The sequence below is a fragment of the Phacochoerus africanus genome, chromosome 2 (genome assembly GCF_016906955.1).
Source record: "Phacochoerus africanus isolate WHEZ1 chromosome 2, ROS_Pafr_v1, whole genome shotgun sequence".
Classification (NCBI taxonomy): domain Eukaryota; kingdom Metazoa; phylum Chordata; class Mammalia; order Artiodactyla; family Suidae; genus Phacochoerus; species Phacochoerus africanus.
The window spans coordinates 241,251,877-241,270,635 of record NC_062545.1 but is presented as its reverse complement, the minus strand read 5'-3'; the positions used below and the strand labels follow the sequence as shown (position 1 = coordinate 241,270,635).

The 18,759-nt window shown below is 43.2% G+C and overlaps 1 protein-coding gene across 3 annotated transcripts in view; it reads right to left on the bottom strand.

Moving 5' to 3' along the window:
- TDRD7 (tudor domain containing 7) overlaps window positions 1-11,472 on the bottom strand; it is an 83,040-nt gene extending 71,568 nt beyond the window's left edge. For 2 of the 3 annotated variants that reach the window (XM_047767981.1, XM_047767982.1), the window contains exon 1: window positions 11,357-11,472. The gene's annotated coding sequence lies outside the window, so the exon portion shown is untranslated. The remainder of the gene's footprint in view (window positions 1-11,356) is intronic. The other variant, XM_047767983.1, reaches the window with a different exon arrangement.
- Window positions 11,473-18,759: the final 7,287 nt, after the last annotated feature.

Here is an 18,759-nt window from a genome sequence, read left to right as displayed (position 1 = left end):
CTGATAAACTAGATCTCAGCTAAATTTAAAATTTCTGCTCTTCTAAAGACTGTTAAGAAAATGAAAAGACAAATCACAGACTGAGAGAAAATATTTTCATGACATACCTTGTAAAGGACTGGTAACTAGCATATATAAACAATACACAAAGTTCAACAGTAAAAAACCAGCCTGATTAAAAATGTGCAAAACATCTGAAAACATACTTCGCTAGCGTAGAGATGTAGATAGCCAAAAACACAATAAAAGATGCTCAACAGTATTACTCACTTCCTAATGATATTAAAATGCATATTAAATCCACGATGAGCTATCACTACACATCTATTAGAATAGCGTAAATTTTTTAAAAACTCCGACAATATGACGTGCTGATGAGAATGCAGAGCAATGAGAAGTCTCATACATTTCTGGAGGGCATGCAAAACGGTACTTAGAAGAGTCTGGCCATTTCTTATGAAGTAAAGTATACACTTAATGATATAATCAAACAAGCCCATTCCCACATAATTACCCAAGACAAATGATAACATATCCACACAAAAATCTGTACTTCAATGTTTATAGTAGCATATTCATAATTACTATAGACTGTAAGCAATCTAATTGTCTATCAACAAGTGAACAGATAAATAAATGCAGTACAGATAGTGGAATAATAGTCGACAATAAAAGGGAACAACTATTGATACAGAAAACCATATGAATGATTCTGATGGTATACTAAATAAAAGAATCCAGATAAAAGGCCATATACTGTATTATTCTACTTATTAACATCCTGGAAAAGGCAAACTATAGGCACAATTACATCAGTGGTTGCCAAGGACTGGGGGTTGACCCCAAAGAGGGCACAAGACAATTTTGGGGGTAATGGAAACACTCATGCAACTGTCTAAGTTTGTCAAAATCCATAGAACTGTAAACAACAACAAAAAAAGTACCTTTTACTATACATAAAGTAGATCTCAAAAAACCTGAAAAAAGATCCTTCAAGTCGTGCTGTTTTGCAGTCAACTCTTTCCCCATCACACATACATTGGCCTGGCTCCAATTTGTCCAGTGATTGGCTTTCTGTCACTACAGATTGACTAGTGTTCCTGAGTCTCAGTTACCTGCAGTTCATTCCTTTTTACTGATGAGCTGTATTTCACTGTACGAATATACCACAGGTTTTTTTTTTTGGTTTTTTTGTTTGTTTGTTTGGCTGGTTTTTAGGGCCACACCCGGGGCATATGGAAGTTCCCGGGCTGGTGGTGGAATCAGAGCTATAGCTGCCGGCCTGTGCCACAGCCACAGCAACATGGGATCCGAGCTGCATCTGCAGCCTACACCACAGCTCACAGCAATGCTGGATCCTTAACCCACTGAGTAAGGCCAGGGATCGAACTTCCATCCTCATGGATACTAGTGGGGTTACTAACCAGCTGAGCCACAACAGGAGCTCCCTACCATAATTTTTGTTTACCCACTCAAATGCTGATAGACATACAGGGTGCTGCCAACTCTGGGGTACTCAAAATAAAGCTGCTTTGCAAAGACATATGTTTTACTTTCTCTTCTGTAAATTCTGAGAGTTCGGTTTTCTGAAAATTTAATATCCATAATAAGTGTGGAAGCAAAGTGTTATTCTCATTCTGTAGATGAGAAATCCAAAGCTAAGAGATGCTAAATAACCAACATATCACATGTACGGAAGCCAGGATTTTAGTCCTGGTCTATTAGATGCCAAAGCCCGCATCCTTTCTATCATATTGCCCTGATGGGTACTGAAAAAAAAAGTCAAAACCCTAAAGATTGAACAGCAGGAGATAAGACAGTCAAGAAAGACTGTAAAGCAAAGTGAAGAAGAGAAAAGAAGAGTGGTGTGAAATTTACAGTAGACTCAGCCTGCTCACAGGTACGGTAGGTTCCCAAGTCAATGGACAACTAGAGACAGACACTCTAAAGACTGACTAAAAACTCATGGCATTACCCCGATGTCCATCTATATTTTGAGTAGGCTGGGGAGAAGGAAAGAAAGGATGGCCTTTCTTTGGGATCTATATTTTAAGGCTGAGAGATGTTAAATCTAAAGTACGAGTTTTAGGAGTTCCCATTGCGGCACAGTGGAAATGAATCCAACTAGGAACCATGAGGTTGTGGGTTCGATCCCTAGCCTTGCTCGGTGGGTTAAGGATCTGGTGTGGCCATGCGCTGTGGCATAGGTCGCAAACGTGGCTCGGATCTGGCCTTGCTGTGGCTGTGGCATAGACTGTCGGCTACAGCTCCAATTTGACCCCTAGCCTGGGAACCTCCATATGCATGGGTGTGGCCCTAAAAAAGGCAAAATTAATTAATTAATTAATTAATAAAGTATGAGATTTAACTCTTAGTAAAATCCTGATTACAAGAGAAATGCTTTGCTTTACGGCGCTTGGTGATTCAGCAGCCAAAGATCACTGAACTTTTACTACACAGTTATTTCCTCAAGTTATGAAAATCATAGGAGGCTGGCCGAGTTTTAATCTGCATGAGGAGAGACTAAAGAGTGGAGAAACTTCCCTGTGCCAAGCCTCTCCAACTTTCTCTCTCTGACCTCCACCTGTCCTACCCATGTCCTCTCTCCCTTTCTACAAACCCAACCCCTCCCACCTACTCATCTAGAGCAAAGCTAGACTTTGCCTCTTTGTACACCTGCACATCAAGGAGACCTTGACTGTGAGTTACATATACCTGCGTGTAGGTGGTCAGTACCCATGCAGGAATATACCCACTTGGGGTATACCTGGGATACTGGATGAAACCAGACTGCTTAGCCTAACTGGCTCCTCCCCTTGAAATTGCCCTGCCAGAGTTTCAGAATGAAGCACCTACGCTTCACCTCAAGAAGGGAGTTTCTACAGCCTCCTCTTCCCCTTCTTTTTGGAAAGAGCATCTGCTCCATTCCTACCTCCCCACTGAGGTCTAACTTTCCCCTGCTACTTAGGGGGTAGACAGCAATCACTAATTTTGGGGGGGGGGAACTGCTAGTAAATGCATTCTACTCACTAATGGAAATTCTATGACTAAAATTCAACAGAACTTCAGTATGATGCTGGTTTGAAACGACAGGTCTGACCCCATCTTAGAAGCTAACCAGAGGCTTCTTCTACTGGTTGCCCTCTATGGAAGACTGCTCCCTCCACCCTAAGGAGAACAATTTCTGACCACTTTCTCTGAAATGTCCCCATCTATCTTCCTTACTTCTGTTCTGAAACAGCTGCCAGCAGGGATCTCCCAAATGTGCCACTTAACACATATTGGGGTGGGGGAGAGGGTCGCCCCCCCCCCCCCCCCCCCCGCGCACAGAGCCTAACTGCCAGAGTATAGTGAAAGCTGAAGGCTCTGCCCAGTGCTTGCTTCCTTTATCCCACCCTTTTTAAATGGGTTTTCTTCTTTGAGGATCTAGATTCTGTCAAGAGACAGTGGTCTTCTGGCCTCTCTCCTAATTATCCTGTCCCTCTGCCCCAAGACTCTCAGCTATACTCCATGTAGACACAAACAAGGTATGTATGAACAGTGAGCAACTGATGATAAAGTTAAATAAATACAAAAACCAGTGCTAATCTATGTGGCACACAAGCGCTCACCCTTGTTTTTCACCTCTTCCACCTGCCAAACCTCACGTTTGCCTATCTTTGTTTCTTGGCCATTGTTAGGCTGTTTTTTTCTGAGTGACACTTAGCAACCTGACCTGAGAGACGCTCCCGCCACATACATAACCTCCTAGTTTCACTCTCTTTAATGCACATATGATCATAATTACAACCCGGAGAAGTTTACTATTTCTTTGAAGAGTAAAGTTGCTGACAAGTGACAATGCGATCTGAGGGAGAGATGGGGGATAGGAGAAGAGCGTGCCCACACCTCCTCTTCTCACTCATGTCCCCCAAGTTCAACACCACTATGCAAATTTTATTTTCCGGGGACAAACCCCTTTTCTTGGGCTTTGATCCGTAAGATGGAGGGGTTCTGCGTTAGTGCTTCTGAACCACCCCTGCCCTCCCCGCACCACCAAGTGATACATGAAGATGAACAGGGCTGCCCCACTCCTCACCACCTGCACGTGATCACCCTAGTCCATGCCAATAGCACTGCCTGTGTGCTCTTGTCTGGACTGAGGCAACTGCCTCCGAGCCGATCTCCGCTTCCACTTCACCTCCTAGAGTCTATTCTCCATGTCACAGCCAGAATGATCCTTTCACATCATAAACATCTCACACCATTCCTCTGCTAAAAACCCTCTAAGAGCTTCCTATCTGACTCAGACTAAAGGCTGAAATCAACAACCTAAATGTCCATCGACAGATGAATGGATTAAGATGTGGTATATACACACGATAGAATACTACACAGCCATAAAAAAGAACAAAATAATGCCCTATGCAGCAACACGGACGGAATTAGAGACTCTCATACTAAGTAAAGTAAGTCAGAAAGACAAATACCATATGATATCACTTATATCTGGAGTCTAATATACGGCACAAATGAACCTTTCCACAGAAAAGAAAATCACGGACTTGGAGAACAGACTTGTGGTTGCCAAGGCGGAGGGGAAGGGAGTGGGATGGACTGGGAGTCTGGGGTTAATAGATGCAAACTATTGCATTTGCAGTGGATAAGCAATGAGATCCTGCTGTATAGCACAGGGAACTATGTCTAGTCACTTGTGATGGAACATGATGGAGGATAATGTGAGAAAAAGAATGTGTGTATGTGTGTGTGGGTGTGTGTGTGGGTGTATGTGTGTGACCTGTACAGTAGAAAACCGACAGAATACTGTAAACCAACTATAATGGAAAAAATAAATAAAGGTTAAAGTCATCCAAGGGGCCAGCAGGGCGCTATACAGCCTGTGCCCGCCCCACTTCTATGACCTCAACTCCTCCCACATTCCTTCCCTCACTCCACTCCACCCAGACTGGCCTCCCTGCTTTTGCTTCTTCACCTGCCAGTCCCTTTGCCTGGAAAGCCCCGGCCCCAGCGTCCACACGGCTCAATGTCTCACCTTCTTCAGGTACTTGCTCATGTGTCAGCTTCTCAGTAAGGCCACCCTATTGAAAACCAGAATTGTTCTGCCAGCTGCCCAGTACTCCCTCTACCCCTCCCCAGCCTTATCTTATTGCTTAGTGCTTACACCATCCAACATTCTTTATTTAATTTTACAGTCTGTCTCCCTGACCTGAGGGTAAGCTCCACATAAGCAGGGATGTGGATAGGTTTTTTTCACTGCTAAATCCTAGTGCCCAGCTCACAACAAGAGCTCAATAAATACTGAATGAATAAATGAGAAACTCTCTCTCCATCTACCTAACACCACACCTTTTCTCTTCTACTCATTTAAAATAACGGCATAGTACATGTGAGTTATAGGAATAATCTTAAATGTAATTTATTGAACAATTACTTGCAAATTCCAATGATTGTTATAAACTGACTGAGACAGCCTTATGTCACCAAGCTGGAACTGAAATCCATCACATAGACTATTTCTGGGCCTTTCCCCTCTGAGCCTGAGTTCTCAAGTGAACAGACTCAGGTCAGGGCAACAGTGTCACTGCAAGAAGCCCACACACACCGACATGCAAGCAAGCACTGCCTGAATATTGCATCTCATACTTTAAAACAGTGTGCGGATACCGCCGAGATTCACAGACATGAACTGATACTGAATTCTAACAGATTTTGGTAATTAGATATTGTTATTGATCAATGGACAAGGACAACCATTCATATGTGAGGTTTCACAAAGTTTTTTTAAAAAAAAAGAAAAAAAGAAAAAAAGGACCCAATGCTTGAAAAGACTGGGAAGCAATGTCCACCACATGAATCTTAATTATCCCTCCCTCTCCCCCTTCTAAAGTATGCTATTTTCATGAAATACTGTAATTCTCTGTTTGTAAACAACTTTCGGAGGGAAGGGTCACCCGCGGACTGTAAGAATGAGAATCGCAAAGCTGGTGAAAAGTAGGTAAGCACAGTAAAACCTGGGAGAGTAAATGCGCATCTGGTTCAGGTATATGTCTTACTCTCATGCTTGTCAATTTCTTCCAGTTGCATCTCAAAGTCCTACATGAGTAATATCACTTCAGGCAGTGAGCAGAAGGAATGTTAAAACTACAGCTATTAAAAAAATCATTATTATTTTCTAATCTACTAGATGGCTTTAAAATGTTCTAAACTTTGTTAATTCCTTGGCTATCACGGCATTTTTTTTTTTTTTTTTTGAGATTTTTCTGAAGACGGCAGTTATACTTAAGAACTTTTGTAAAAAGTATACATAAACTTTCCTCTAACGATAAAAAAATCAAGTTATCTTCGACATCATCCAGTAGAAGCACCAAAGGAAACTTATCACAGGAATTTCAACTATTAGTGAAGTGCCTCGACCGCAACCCTTTCAGCATCCCCCCCCGTCCAAAAAATTACTTTTGGAAGTTTCTCCAAAGTGGGTCCCAAATGTCTTAAACTGCCATTTTGCTCTTTCAACTTTCCCCTTCATTTCTACTCTCTAAAAGTACTGTGATAAATACAATTCAGAGTTTGAGAGCTTTCAGGTTAATGCTTTTATTTCAAGAATGTTATGCAAGCCCTGGTGACCACAAGTTAGGTGAGGCTGGGTGAGATAAGGTTGGCCTTCTCTGTTTTAGACCATGAGTTCTCAGGCTAACCTTCTTAAGGATTTCCCTAGATGATACAGGGGCTGCTGGCGCTGAGTCAGAATCCTAAACAGCAGAGTAAAGTGGAGGTGAGTCTGGGGACTTATTTAATCAGAATTCTTTTGATTTCAAAAACTGGCCAAGGTCAGCTAGCAATGACCTCAGTCAAGGAAGAAGAAATCAGCTACAATGGACTGCACTTGACATTCATGTCCTTCCTCTCACTCGTTTTCCTCCTCCTTTCTCTGCCTCTCTTTCTGAATGACAAGCATCAGAAATAGCTGGAAGTGCTTAGCACAATACTTGGCTTTTGGAAGTTAGGTTTTCCTCAAGGCATGGTACAGATGGGAAACTGCCTATGAATATATGCATTACGTGGCTAAGAGTGCAATGAACGGGGCATTGGTGAAAGACAGAAAATTTTAGTAAGGCATCAAATTTGAAATATCAGTATTGCCCCAGGTTTTCTTGCTTGCCTTGTTAACCTACTTGACTTGGCAAACTTAAAAAAGGCCACCGGATCTTCTCCAAGATGTCTCACCTAACTAGTAGGCAAAAGTCACTTAACTGCTTTTGCAAAGGGTCTTGGGGCAGAGGCTCCCTGCAGACTGTACTCCCAGTGTCCACGGACACTGTATGGCAGCACAGGCCAGTGGGGCCAGCCTCAAAGGGAGCTGAGGCACACCATCTCCTCCAAACTGCTCAATTTAAAAATGACAAAACAAAAACAACCCCACACCTGAGGTCCAGGGTAATTATTCCAGGCCTTCTTTTATGGCCAGAACCACAAGACCCCCAGTCTTCCGGCTCCCAGACTTAGGGCTTCCTTTCAGACACTCCAATGTATAGAGTTGGCTTCTGAACACAAGTTCGACTGGGGGGACACAGGGAACAGCCCTGGGGCATTCTTAGTGACTAGTACTTCAAGGGACCTTAGACAGGCATTTGCCACACAGTGTGATTTAAGGATGTGGCACCCAAATCCAAAAGACCTGTCAACTGCTGCAAAAATCCAATCCTTTTATACTGTTCCTTTTCTATTTTGCTACACAATTAATCACGAGTGCCCCCAAATGTTAGTGAAGTACAAAAAGTGGGGCAAGGAGTAGGGGAAAGTAATGACAACCTGCAGGAAAGCAAGGTTTAAACAATGTGAACAGCCTAAAATAATTTTCACACTCAAAACTGAAGTTTGCAAATGCACAACGTTTCTAACACACCTGACCCTGAAAAGGGTTCTGGGGGAGTCTTACTCTGAAGAGCCAGGATTGGTGCCCTCTAGACACCTGCTTTTACCACTGGCTCATCCTCCCTGGCTCAGTCATGTGCATGTGATGTGCTTCCTGAAGCTGGAGCTTCCTCCCTCCTGAGGCCCAGAGACCTTTAGCCAAGCTGGTCTCCCTCCCATCTGTGCTCTCTCCTCTCAGCTTCTCTTTTCTCAACTATTTCCAGCTGCATTATTTGGCTCATCTTCCTCATTGCACTTTTCGTGTTATAAATTCGATTTGAAGAGTGGCACTAAAGGCCCAAATAAATCGGAAGAATTGTTAGGGTAAACTGAAATCACCATGCAATCTCTCTTACCTTCTTTAGTCAGCTACTCAATTTTTATTATTCCCTTAAGGCACATACTTCTGGTAAATGGCTGCCCTTCTTCATGCAGACACTATCTGTAGCACTAAGGCAGGCCCTTAAAATCCAGAATGTCTGTGCTGAAAAGATTTTAGGCATCCTCCAGTCTATCCCAAATCCCTCATTACAAAAAATCAATAAACTGAGCCTCAGAGAGGTAAAGTTTTGGTGATTTCTCACCTTGCAACAGTTTAATATATTATCTTTTCTTTCCAACTGTAGTCTATTTGTTACCACCTGAATTATTCCTTTATCAATTCTTCTTAAAAAGAAAGATAGTTATTAATGCCCTCGGGTAGTGATATTCTCCCTCAGGGTAACTTTAGAGAGCTGTTTCCTATTTTTTTTTTTTTTTGTCTTTTTGCCATTTCTTGGGCCGCTCCCAAGGCATATGGAAGTTCCCAGGCTAGGGTCTAATCGGAGCTGTAGCCAACGGCCTCTGCCAAAGCCACAGCAACTTGGGATCCGAGCCGCTTCTGCAACCTACACCACAGCTCACGGCAATGCCGGATCCTTAACCCACTGAGCAAGGCCAGGGATCAAACCCACAACCTCGTGGTTCCTAGTCGGATTCATTAACCACTAAGCCACGACAGGAACTCCTTCCTTTTTTTTATTATTGTAATTTCAACCTCCAAATTACTAATACACAGTATTAGTAAATACATTACTAATTACACAGTATGAATAAATAAGGGCTTTCCATAAATCTACAGGCCAGAGGAAAAAACCCTGAGATCGTAAGTGGCTTAGTTAGGAGTCTGGGTCTTAATGCCAGTTCTGATTCTAATTAGGTGTGACTCTGAGCAAGTCTCTAGGTCACTTTTTTTCATATGGAAGAAAAAGAGGATGGACAAGATCCACAGTTTCCAACTTTCCCTGGTTTTCCTTCAAGGGCAAAGTAGGGTCCAAAGATCTAATGGAAATCATGGGTGTGCTTCCTGTTGACAAAGCAGCAGAGCTAAAATACTGAGTTTACTTTGGGGTCACGCTGAGTGTCTTGTGCCGATCAGAAGCATTAACTGCCATACATCCTCACACATATTTTCAGTTAAAAATGACAAATTGCTTTTAAGTTGTTTGTATGAAAGGCAATATTTTGTAAAAAACTGGCCCAATAGGGGAAATAATGAAAAGAATGAAGCTTCTAAAAACACAAAGGCAGGAACAGGAAGGAGAAAGGTAGTTTTCCATCAAGAAAGAAAAAAACCAATTCACATAGATATGAAATGAGATTTCACTCCAAGCACCAAGGAACCTCTGTCCGTTTTGTATGTATGTGCTGACCCTGAAGCTTTGCCCAGAAGCAAAGCATTCATTCTATGTCAAATCTCGGTTCTCAGAAATAGCACTTGCTCACAGAGTCAGCACTTAAGAGTTGGATTCTATTTTTCCTTTACATTCATATGAAGTCTCTAACTAGACTGTACTGCACTGAGAACTTAAAGAGACATCCTTCAAGGAGTTAAATCTCTAGGTACAAAATACAATAGTTCATTCAGCCATGTTCAACTAGGACACTTAAAAGGGCATTAGCAGGGATTACATTTCATTTCCAATCTACAGGGACTGGAATCTGAAGGCACCACCAAGTGCTATTTCACAGTCTCACTATGTTTCTCTAGCACACAGGGAGGCTGTGGGCTGGCAAAGGGCCCTGGACGGGGGGCACAGGGGATGTAGGTTCTAACCCAGCTGGCTCCACAGCCATTTCCTGCACCAGCACAGTTCATGATGCTCCCTGAATGGCAGTTGAGTGAACGTGCAGAAACCTCCACCATGGGCCAGTTTATATGATAGACAGAACTTAAAGTTATGTCCCTGCCTCCAAGAGAGTGAAACCCAATTATGTAAAATATGGGAAGTCTGGTGGAAGGAAGAGAGTTAACACTTCTTTATTACTATGAGTCAAAGGGACTACAGTAGTTATTTCACAAAAGCCTTGCAAAGTTAAGTACTTCCAATTGATAAACAGAAAGCCAGGCTCAAAAACAGTACGTAATTTGTTCAATTTACACAATTACGAAGTGGAGAAGCCCAGAAGCCAAGTCTGCAAAGCTCCCACTATGCACAGTATGCAACACCAGCACATCAAAGCAGATGGGGAATAGGGACTTGGGTCTAATTTTCACTTCGGTCATTAAATTGTCATCTATCACAAGGCTTTTCGTTTTGTAGGGTGGCTTTCGGCAATCTTTGGGGCCAAGACGTTTTCTAACATCGCTGTTTCCCTTTCCAGTTCTTTGAAATTGTTTGGGAGTGAGTGGTGCCCTTGGTTATGTATGGAAATGTACTGCACCTACCCCCTCAAGGAGATCTGAGCAGAACAGTCATGCGGGCTCCGAGCCCTTAAACTGAGGCTGAGAACCTGACCCTGCTGGGGGTTCTGGCGAAAGTAAAGGGACAACTCACTCTTGGATTCATATTTCCCTCCTTACTTGGTGCTCTGTACCCACCAGGTGCTCGCGGTTTAAGAGAAGCGGGTAGTTATTTGTGTCCTACATTACTTAAGCGGCTTGCAGGGCTGGTCTGTAAAGAGAGGTCCGTGCCTTTAAGGAACTTAAAGTTCACGGTGTAAAATACGGGAGTTCAATAGCCAGGGGGCCCGGCTATCCCTTGCTCCAAGCGGGCGGCTGGGGGCCCCTGCGCCGGTACCAGGAACCACTTCCTGGTTAGCATCTCCCGCCCCCTGTCCACACCCCCCTGCTGCATTTCCCCACTGCACTGAGTTTCCCAGGCGTCAGGGGTCTGTCCGACTCCCCAGGGGTGAACGCCCAGACAGCCCCGAGCGGTCGGGTGAGGGGTCCCATCAAAGATTTACAACACAACGCTCTGGAACTCCAACTCTCTGGAGCCCAGCCCGCTTTCCTGGGTGGAGACCGGGGCATCCTCTGCGGCTGCAGGGAAGAGGCCCGGGGCCCATTCGAGTCCCGCTCGGGCCACTGTTCCGCTAGCGACCCAGGTGCGTTGTGCCAGCCTGAAACCTCGCCAGACCTCGCCCGGCACCTGTCGTTTCTGCAGCCGGCGGGACCTGCGCTCACCTCGTTCTGGGGGCCTGCGGCCCGTCCCCGCGCCTCTGGGCCCGGCTCTCGCCGCCGTCTCCGCCAGGGCCACAGCCGCAGCCGCCGCCCACTTTCGGTTTCCCCAGCACCGCCGGAGCCGCCGCCGCCGCCGCCGCTGCCGCCGCGGCTCGGGAATCACCTCAAGCCCCCGCCCCGCCCTGCTCGGCCCCGCCCCGCCCCGCCCCTCCCCGAGGGCAGCCCGGCTTCGGCTCTGCGCACGCGCGGGCACCCCAGCCGCGTCCGCCCACGCCGGCGTCCGCGCGTGGGAAAGGAAACCGACGCCGCCTAGCGGTTTCTGCGCGTGCCCACGCACGGGCCGTCGGCGGAAGACGACGGCGGGGCGGGCACAGGAGCGCCTCCACGTGGACAATGCAAGAACGGGCGGGCCGGGAAGACCCGGGACCCAGCCAACTTCACCAACACATGTGTGCGCCTGCTATTGCATTCGCGTACCCGTCAGATGTCTCATTCAGCTCTCGCTCAGTCTTTTCTTCGTTTCTGGGGCAGTTACTTTTTATTCTCTCAGACACCCACCTGGTCCGCTCATTTCCTTTAGGTCTTTTCTCAAGGGTTACCCTTTCGAGGAGGAGCCACCTTCTCAAAAATGTCTTCTCCTTCACTAACATTCCCTGTCCCAACGCCTTCTCACCTTTCTCTCTCCTTAGCACCCGGGTAGCACACTCTATGTGTTTTACTTACCTTTTCGTTGTCTACTGTCCTCCTCGGATTAAAACTCTATGAGCTCAGGAATCTTTGTTTTGTTCCGTAATCTATTCCCAGAACCAAGAATAGTCCCTGGCACAGGGTAGGCTGACATAAACATTTGTCAAATTCATTTATTCATTCATTTGTTATAAAATTATTGAACATCTAGTATTCACTTTTTTTCTGCACATTAATTCTACCAACATTTATTGGGCATATTGGTTTGTATTCCTTAAACCAACTATAAACACTTTGCTGCATTCATTCTATATGCCTTTACTGAGGGCCTACTATTTATTCAAACAGTATTTTTTACAGCTTTATTAAAGTATAATTGACATGCTGCCCATGTTTAAAATGTACACTATGATGTTTTGACATGTGTATACAGCTGTGAAACTAGCACTGCTGTAAAAATAATGAACATATCTGTCTCCCCAAAAAAGTTTTCTCATGCACGTTTATAATCCTCACCTCATGTGCCTCTGTCCCTTGCCTTATCAACTGCAGCTTTGTTTTCTGTAGCTATAGATTAGTTTGTTTTTTCTAGAATTTTATATAAATAGAATCATATATGTGCTGTCTTTTTTTTTTGGGGGGGGGGGTGATCCAGCCTCTTTCACTCAGCAGAAGCATGTTGAGATTCATCCATGTTGCTGTGTGCACCAAGAGTTCAAGTCTTTTCATTTCTGAGTAGTATTCCATTGTATGGGTGTATGAAACCTACCATATGACCCAGCTATTCCATTCCCACCATTTACCCAAGGGAAATGAAAACATACGTCCACATAATGACTTGGACAAGAATATTCATAGCAGTTTTTTTTGTAACAGCCAAACAGGAGAATAACACAGACCTCCATCAGTAGGCGAATGGACATTTGTATATTTGTACATACAACCACCCTGTACAGAACAACTGCTATTAATAGAGTGCCTACTATGTTAAGGCACAAGCCTGTGCTTGAGGAGCTTTAGATTCAGTGAAAAGAGGTAGTGGGCAATGAAGATGGAGATTGGAAACAGACTGTGGAAGGCCTGATAGCCATGCTTAGGAGTTTGGGCTTTTTTTCAAAGGCAATGGGAAACCGTTCAACGTCTTCTCTGAACACTGCTCTCTTTTTTATGCCCACATCTAGTCCCTGACTAAATCTGCCCAAATGTCTCTCCTTGGCACTTTTTTCATCCCACTGCTGTATTTCAGTCTATTTCAGATATCTCTTTTCCTTCTCTCCCCTCCATTCTGCTCCAAACACTGCATTAGACTTAATAAACCTAATACACAACCAGATCCAATTTGGACTCTGCAGTGCTCATACATCCCCTGGCTTCACATTTAAGATTGGAAAGATGTAAAAAGCAGCTCCCAATTGAAAGATGGCCGCTTGGAGTAGGAAATTAGGACAAACTCCAAAGTCCAATATGTAAAATAAATCATGAAATGATGTGAGTTGACCCCAAGTCTGAGGCCCTTGCAAAAGGAGTCCATGTTTGGACTGGCCTATCTATAAGGAGAAATGATGCTCTGCAGTAAGTTTTTTAAAAAATCAGTTGCTTTGATTAATAGTTTACATATAATAAATATTTTAAGTGTACAGTTTAATGAATTTGACAAATGTATTCAATCATGTGTCCACCACCACAATTGAACCATTAAACTAATTCATTGTTTCAAAAAGATCCCTCGTGCCTCTTTACAGTTAATTCCCCCCTACCATCTCCAGCCCCCAGCAACCACTAATCTGATTTCCGTCACCATAGCTTTGCTTTTTTGAAAATGTCACATGGACAATGCGTGGTTCTTTGTGTCTGGCTTCTTTCCCTTAGCATAGTGCTTTTGAGAATCTCCAGGTTGTCACGTGTATCAGTAGTATATTCCTTTCCATTGCTGAGTAGTATGCCATCATATATATGGATATGTCATGATTTGTTTATCTATTCACATTTGATATACATTTGTGTTGTTTCCAGTTTGGGGCTATTCTGAAAAACTGCTATAACAATCACATGCAGGGCTTTGGTCATATGCTTTTCTTGCATAAAGACTTAGGAATAGAATTGGTAGTTGTAGGATAAGTATATGTCTGACTTTAGAAGAAACCGTCAAATTGTTCTCTAAAGTGACTGCATCATTTTGGATTCCCCTTCTTCTTTCTACCTTCTAGCAATGTGTGAGACTTGCAGTTGTTCCAAATCCCCTCCAATATTTGAAATTATCAGTCTTTTTAGTTTTAGCTATTCCAGTGGATGTATAAAGATATCACAATGAGATTCTAATTTGCATTCCACATACCTAACAACATTGAGCATTTTTTCAAGTGCTTATCGGCCCTTCACGTATGCTCTTGGTGAAGTGTCCATTCTGGAGGTAGATTTTTGGCTAAGACATCAGGAGGTTCTCAGACACAGCAAGAACAGGCTAGGAAGTTATTTTTATATTCTTTGGGAATGGTCCAAGGCCCAGGGAGTTCAAGAATCTAATTACACCCCCACACCCTGGATATAATTGGATTTCAGTGGAATTAAGGGACATCAGAGATGACATAAATTGGTTACTACTTAAATGCAATGGTTCTTACCATTTTGTAGGGAAGGAAGTTCAGAATATGAGAGAGCAACACACAGATACAAAATTTGGCATATGATTTCAAAGAGGGTTTTGGGGTCCATGAAGTCCCACTACAAACCCACGTTAAACACTTCCTTAGATGAAGGCATATGTTGTGGGGCTGTAAAGTAGAATTTTCAGAATGGAAATTGGGACATGGTTGCTCACTCCCCTTGATGCTAAGTGGTGCTTGCTGAACCAAGAAAAGGAAGAAAGGGCAGGCAGAGAGATTCAATTGAATCTCACCAGATGGATGTTTTGGTGTCTGCAATACAGCAAAAGAAAGAGACATCTTCATTGTCCCTCTCAGAACCTCTCTGACTTTACAGCTGCCATAGGGAGCTCTTCCATCCTTTGAAATTTAGAGGTGATTTTCAAAACCTCTGGTTGTCCTCATCTCACTTCCCATCTGAACTTGTCTGTTTCTTCTCTATACTGTCTCCAAAAAAAAAAAAAAAAGACAAACCAAAACTCTCATTTCTATCACTCTATGTACCACCAAATGAGGCCCAGGGACTTGGCTATGGCATTATCCAGTCTTACCTAATTCCCCTCCTCGGAAATCTTCCTTGAAGCCCCCACCTGAAAGTGATGCCTCCTGGAAGGAGCTGCTGGAGCCCCGTACTTGTCCCTCAGCGTGTTCACAGTGGAGGAGAATGTAGGATGATTCTGTGTCTCATCTCCCTTGTGAATAACTTGAAAAGACCAGATTTTACTCATCTTTTCTCCCTGAGTTATAGTAATAATAATTTTAACTCCTTCTTGAAGCTGAACAACATGTTCAGAGTTACGTATGTGAATGAAACACTGCCCCAAAGTCTTTTCTGCTTACATAAAAGGTTGGGGAAAATAGATCCATGACAAATGGAATCTTTGGCCAGGTCTACTTCTGGTTAATCATTAACTTCATGATCACTTCCTCTCCCATCAGCTATTGCCTCATGAACAAATGCAGAGAAATTTCTAGACAATTGCATTCGTTTTAACTGAGTAAGGAGAAACAAAACAAAAAACACAAGGGAGAGATTCCCAGAGCCCTGCTAAAATCCAGGCTCTGATAAAGCTAAGGATGTGCTGATCAAGCAAAACTCCCTAATCCGCCCACAAAGGCCTCCAAGGTGAGTCAGCTGAAAGAGGCTAATCCCCAGAAGGGACTGATCACTAAAGCTCTAGAGGCCACACAGGCACCAAACACTGGAAAACAGGGAATAATGAAAGCTGAAAGTCATATTGTGCAGAGAAAGGTCATAGACCTACAGGCTAGGGTCTTAGCTCTTTAAGAGATCACCTCTGCCCCTTCTGGAGATGTGGGTCATTCACACAGCCCAGCCTTGGACAAGGCCTGGATATAAGGATGATTCCAGGGATGCAGCTATTGCGTTGTCAGATGATTAGGGGCCCAGTTGTGGGGTACAGCGTGGAGGCAAGTAACTAATACTGTGAACAAGACAACCAAATACAATATTACTGATTTTATAATAGCCGATAAACTAGCTGGTACAAAAACTATACTGTACTAGATGCTAGAGGTGAGGAAGGGAGGAGGCAGTGAGAAGAAGCACATGTATCCACCCCATCTATCCATATCCACAATATATCCACCTTACATATATGATATGTGTATTGCATAGGAAGTGCTCAGCAAAGTTTGGCTGACCCTGAAATCAAAGAAGCAGAGAGTATTCAAAAAGTGTGGGTTTAGATTTAAAGTGTATGATTCAGGGAGGGCCACTTTCCCTGAGTTTGACTTTGGATAATTCATTTGGGGCTTGATCTTTTATTAAACTGGGGGCCCTTTGCTCTGCTCTAGCCTCAGATTCCCTTAAGTGGCAACATTAACCCAATAAATAGCAAAAGAGCCTTCCCTTGGGGTAGTTTGGTCAAGTCCCATTCATCAGTGGTTTTCCATGCAACAACATCTCCCCCAGAGGCACTGTGGACTTCCACAAGGTTATTTTTGGTTGCCACAATGATCAGGGGCACCTCTTGACATTTAGTGGGCCAGCTGGATGCTTGCTGTCCTGCCATGTAAGAACAGTCCCCCATGTCGGAGAAGATTCCCTACCCTTGCCCTCATCCTAAGCAGCATGTGAATGCCTTGCCAGTCACTCATGGAGAAGAAGAAGAAGAAGAAGAAAAAAAAAAACACCTCTGCTTTACATATAAACACAAATAACTTTGTCACTGTTTCACTATATAATTAATTTTCCAGGTTATTTTATCTATAAATTTCATTTGGGGAGAGTAAAAGAGGGGATTACAAAATATTTATTACGAAAGAGTCTGCAGAGTTGGGTGCTGCTTCTAGAAATCCCCCAGCAGCCAATCACACCCAAAGAGAAGCTGAACCAGATGTTCTTATTTACTGCAGCAGACACAGGGGCAGAGACATGTGTTTCTTAGAGGTCTGTATCACCCCACTACCAAATGACCTGATTTTCACTACCACTCACTACAAGTTGAGGAAATTAAAACCACTCTTTTGAGGGTTCTTTCTGGAGTTCACTTTCCCCAAAGTCAGATCTTGCCACCATACGCAGAGGAGACGGACTTCTTTCCAATTCTCTTCTCATCCATTCACACCTAGTCTTTTTCACTTAAAATGGAAACCCTTGGAGTGTTCCTGTGGCGCAGCAAGTTAAAGATCCAGCATCTTCACTGCAGCAGCTTGGGTCAGCGCTGTAGCATGGGTTTGATCCCTGGCCCAGGAACTTCCACACGCCTTGGTGGCAGCCAAAAAAAAGAAAAAAAAAAACCATTAAGAGAAACCCTTGCTCTCAGCAGCAATTTCCTTAAAACAGGATGTTTTATATTTGCAATTAGAAATTTATAATGTGGGGAGTAGCTATTGGCTAAGAAAGGAGCTAGCAAGCTGCTGTCCAGAGTAAGCCACTAGAGGAAATTTCCTCTAGCAACTTAATTTGAGAGCAGTACAATATATCAGCACTAACATGGCATTTCCTTCTCTTTGTGAAGTACATGTTGCTGAAAATGTTTTTGAAGGGTGAACTATAAACCACATGTAAATATCACGGGAATTATGGGAGTTCTATTTACAAAACGTATATATATATCCCTAATCATGGTGATGGCAGTGTTCAAGTACTTGGCACATATAGACTTGTAGTAAATATTTATTCAATGAATGTCAAGTCCATCCTTTTTCTACAACACCATGCCGCCTCTTTGTATACCTCAGGAATGAATATGACAAGCAGCCTGAGAGATAGTGACCCATGATCCTGATGCGACTTTCTGGAGCCAGGGTGGGAGATAAGGACCTTGCCAAATATTAGGCTGTGTATTCTGAGTGCTAATTGTCTGTCTCTTGCTTTTGATTGCTGAAAGGCCAGTACAGAGGTTGGCAGCCATTGTTTCAAACCCCATGAACTGATACAGCTTCCAGGCAATTTAAAGAGATAGTGCTTTTTTCCCCCCTGCTTTGGGAGCCAGATATTAGGAAAATCTTTGTCACTGGCTCACTGCAGAGACAACAGAACAGAAACGCCAGTGACCACACACTATAAAGAATACATGCTTTGCAAAAATTGTTTGTAAATACCACAAATGGTTAGCTCCAAATCTCAAAAAAATAAGAATCAGAAATCCGGAGAATTAGATTTCCAGTTACTACAACATAATACTTAAAATGTTTAGTTCTCAATAAAAAATACAAGACCTGCAGAGAAACAAGAAAAAAGAATTTAACAGAAACCATTCCTGAGAAACCTTAGACATTGGATTTGTTAGACAAAGATATTGAATCAACTGTCTTCAATATGTTCAATGACATAAAGGATGCCATGGACAAAGAACAAAAAGAAATCAGGAAAATGATATATGAACAAAGTGGGAATGTTAATAAAGAGAAATTTTTTTAAAAGGCCCAAAATAAAAATTTAAAAGTTACAATAACTGAAGTTAACAACTCACTGGGGAAGTTAAAGATGATCTGAGCAGGTGGAAGAAAGAATCAGTAAACTTGAAGATAAGATAATTAAAATTATTCAGTGCGAGGCGCAGAAAGAAAAAAGAATGAAGAAAAGTGAACAGAGCCTAAGGGACTTGT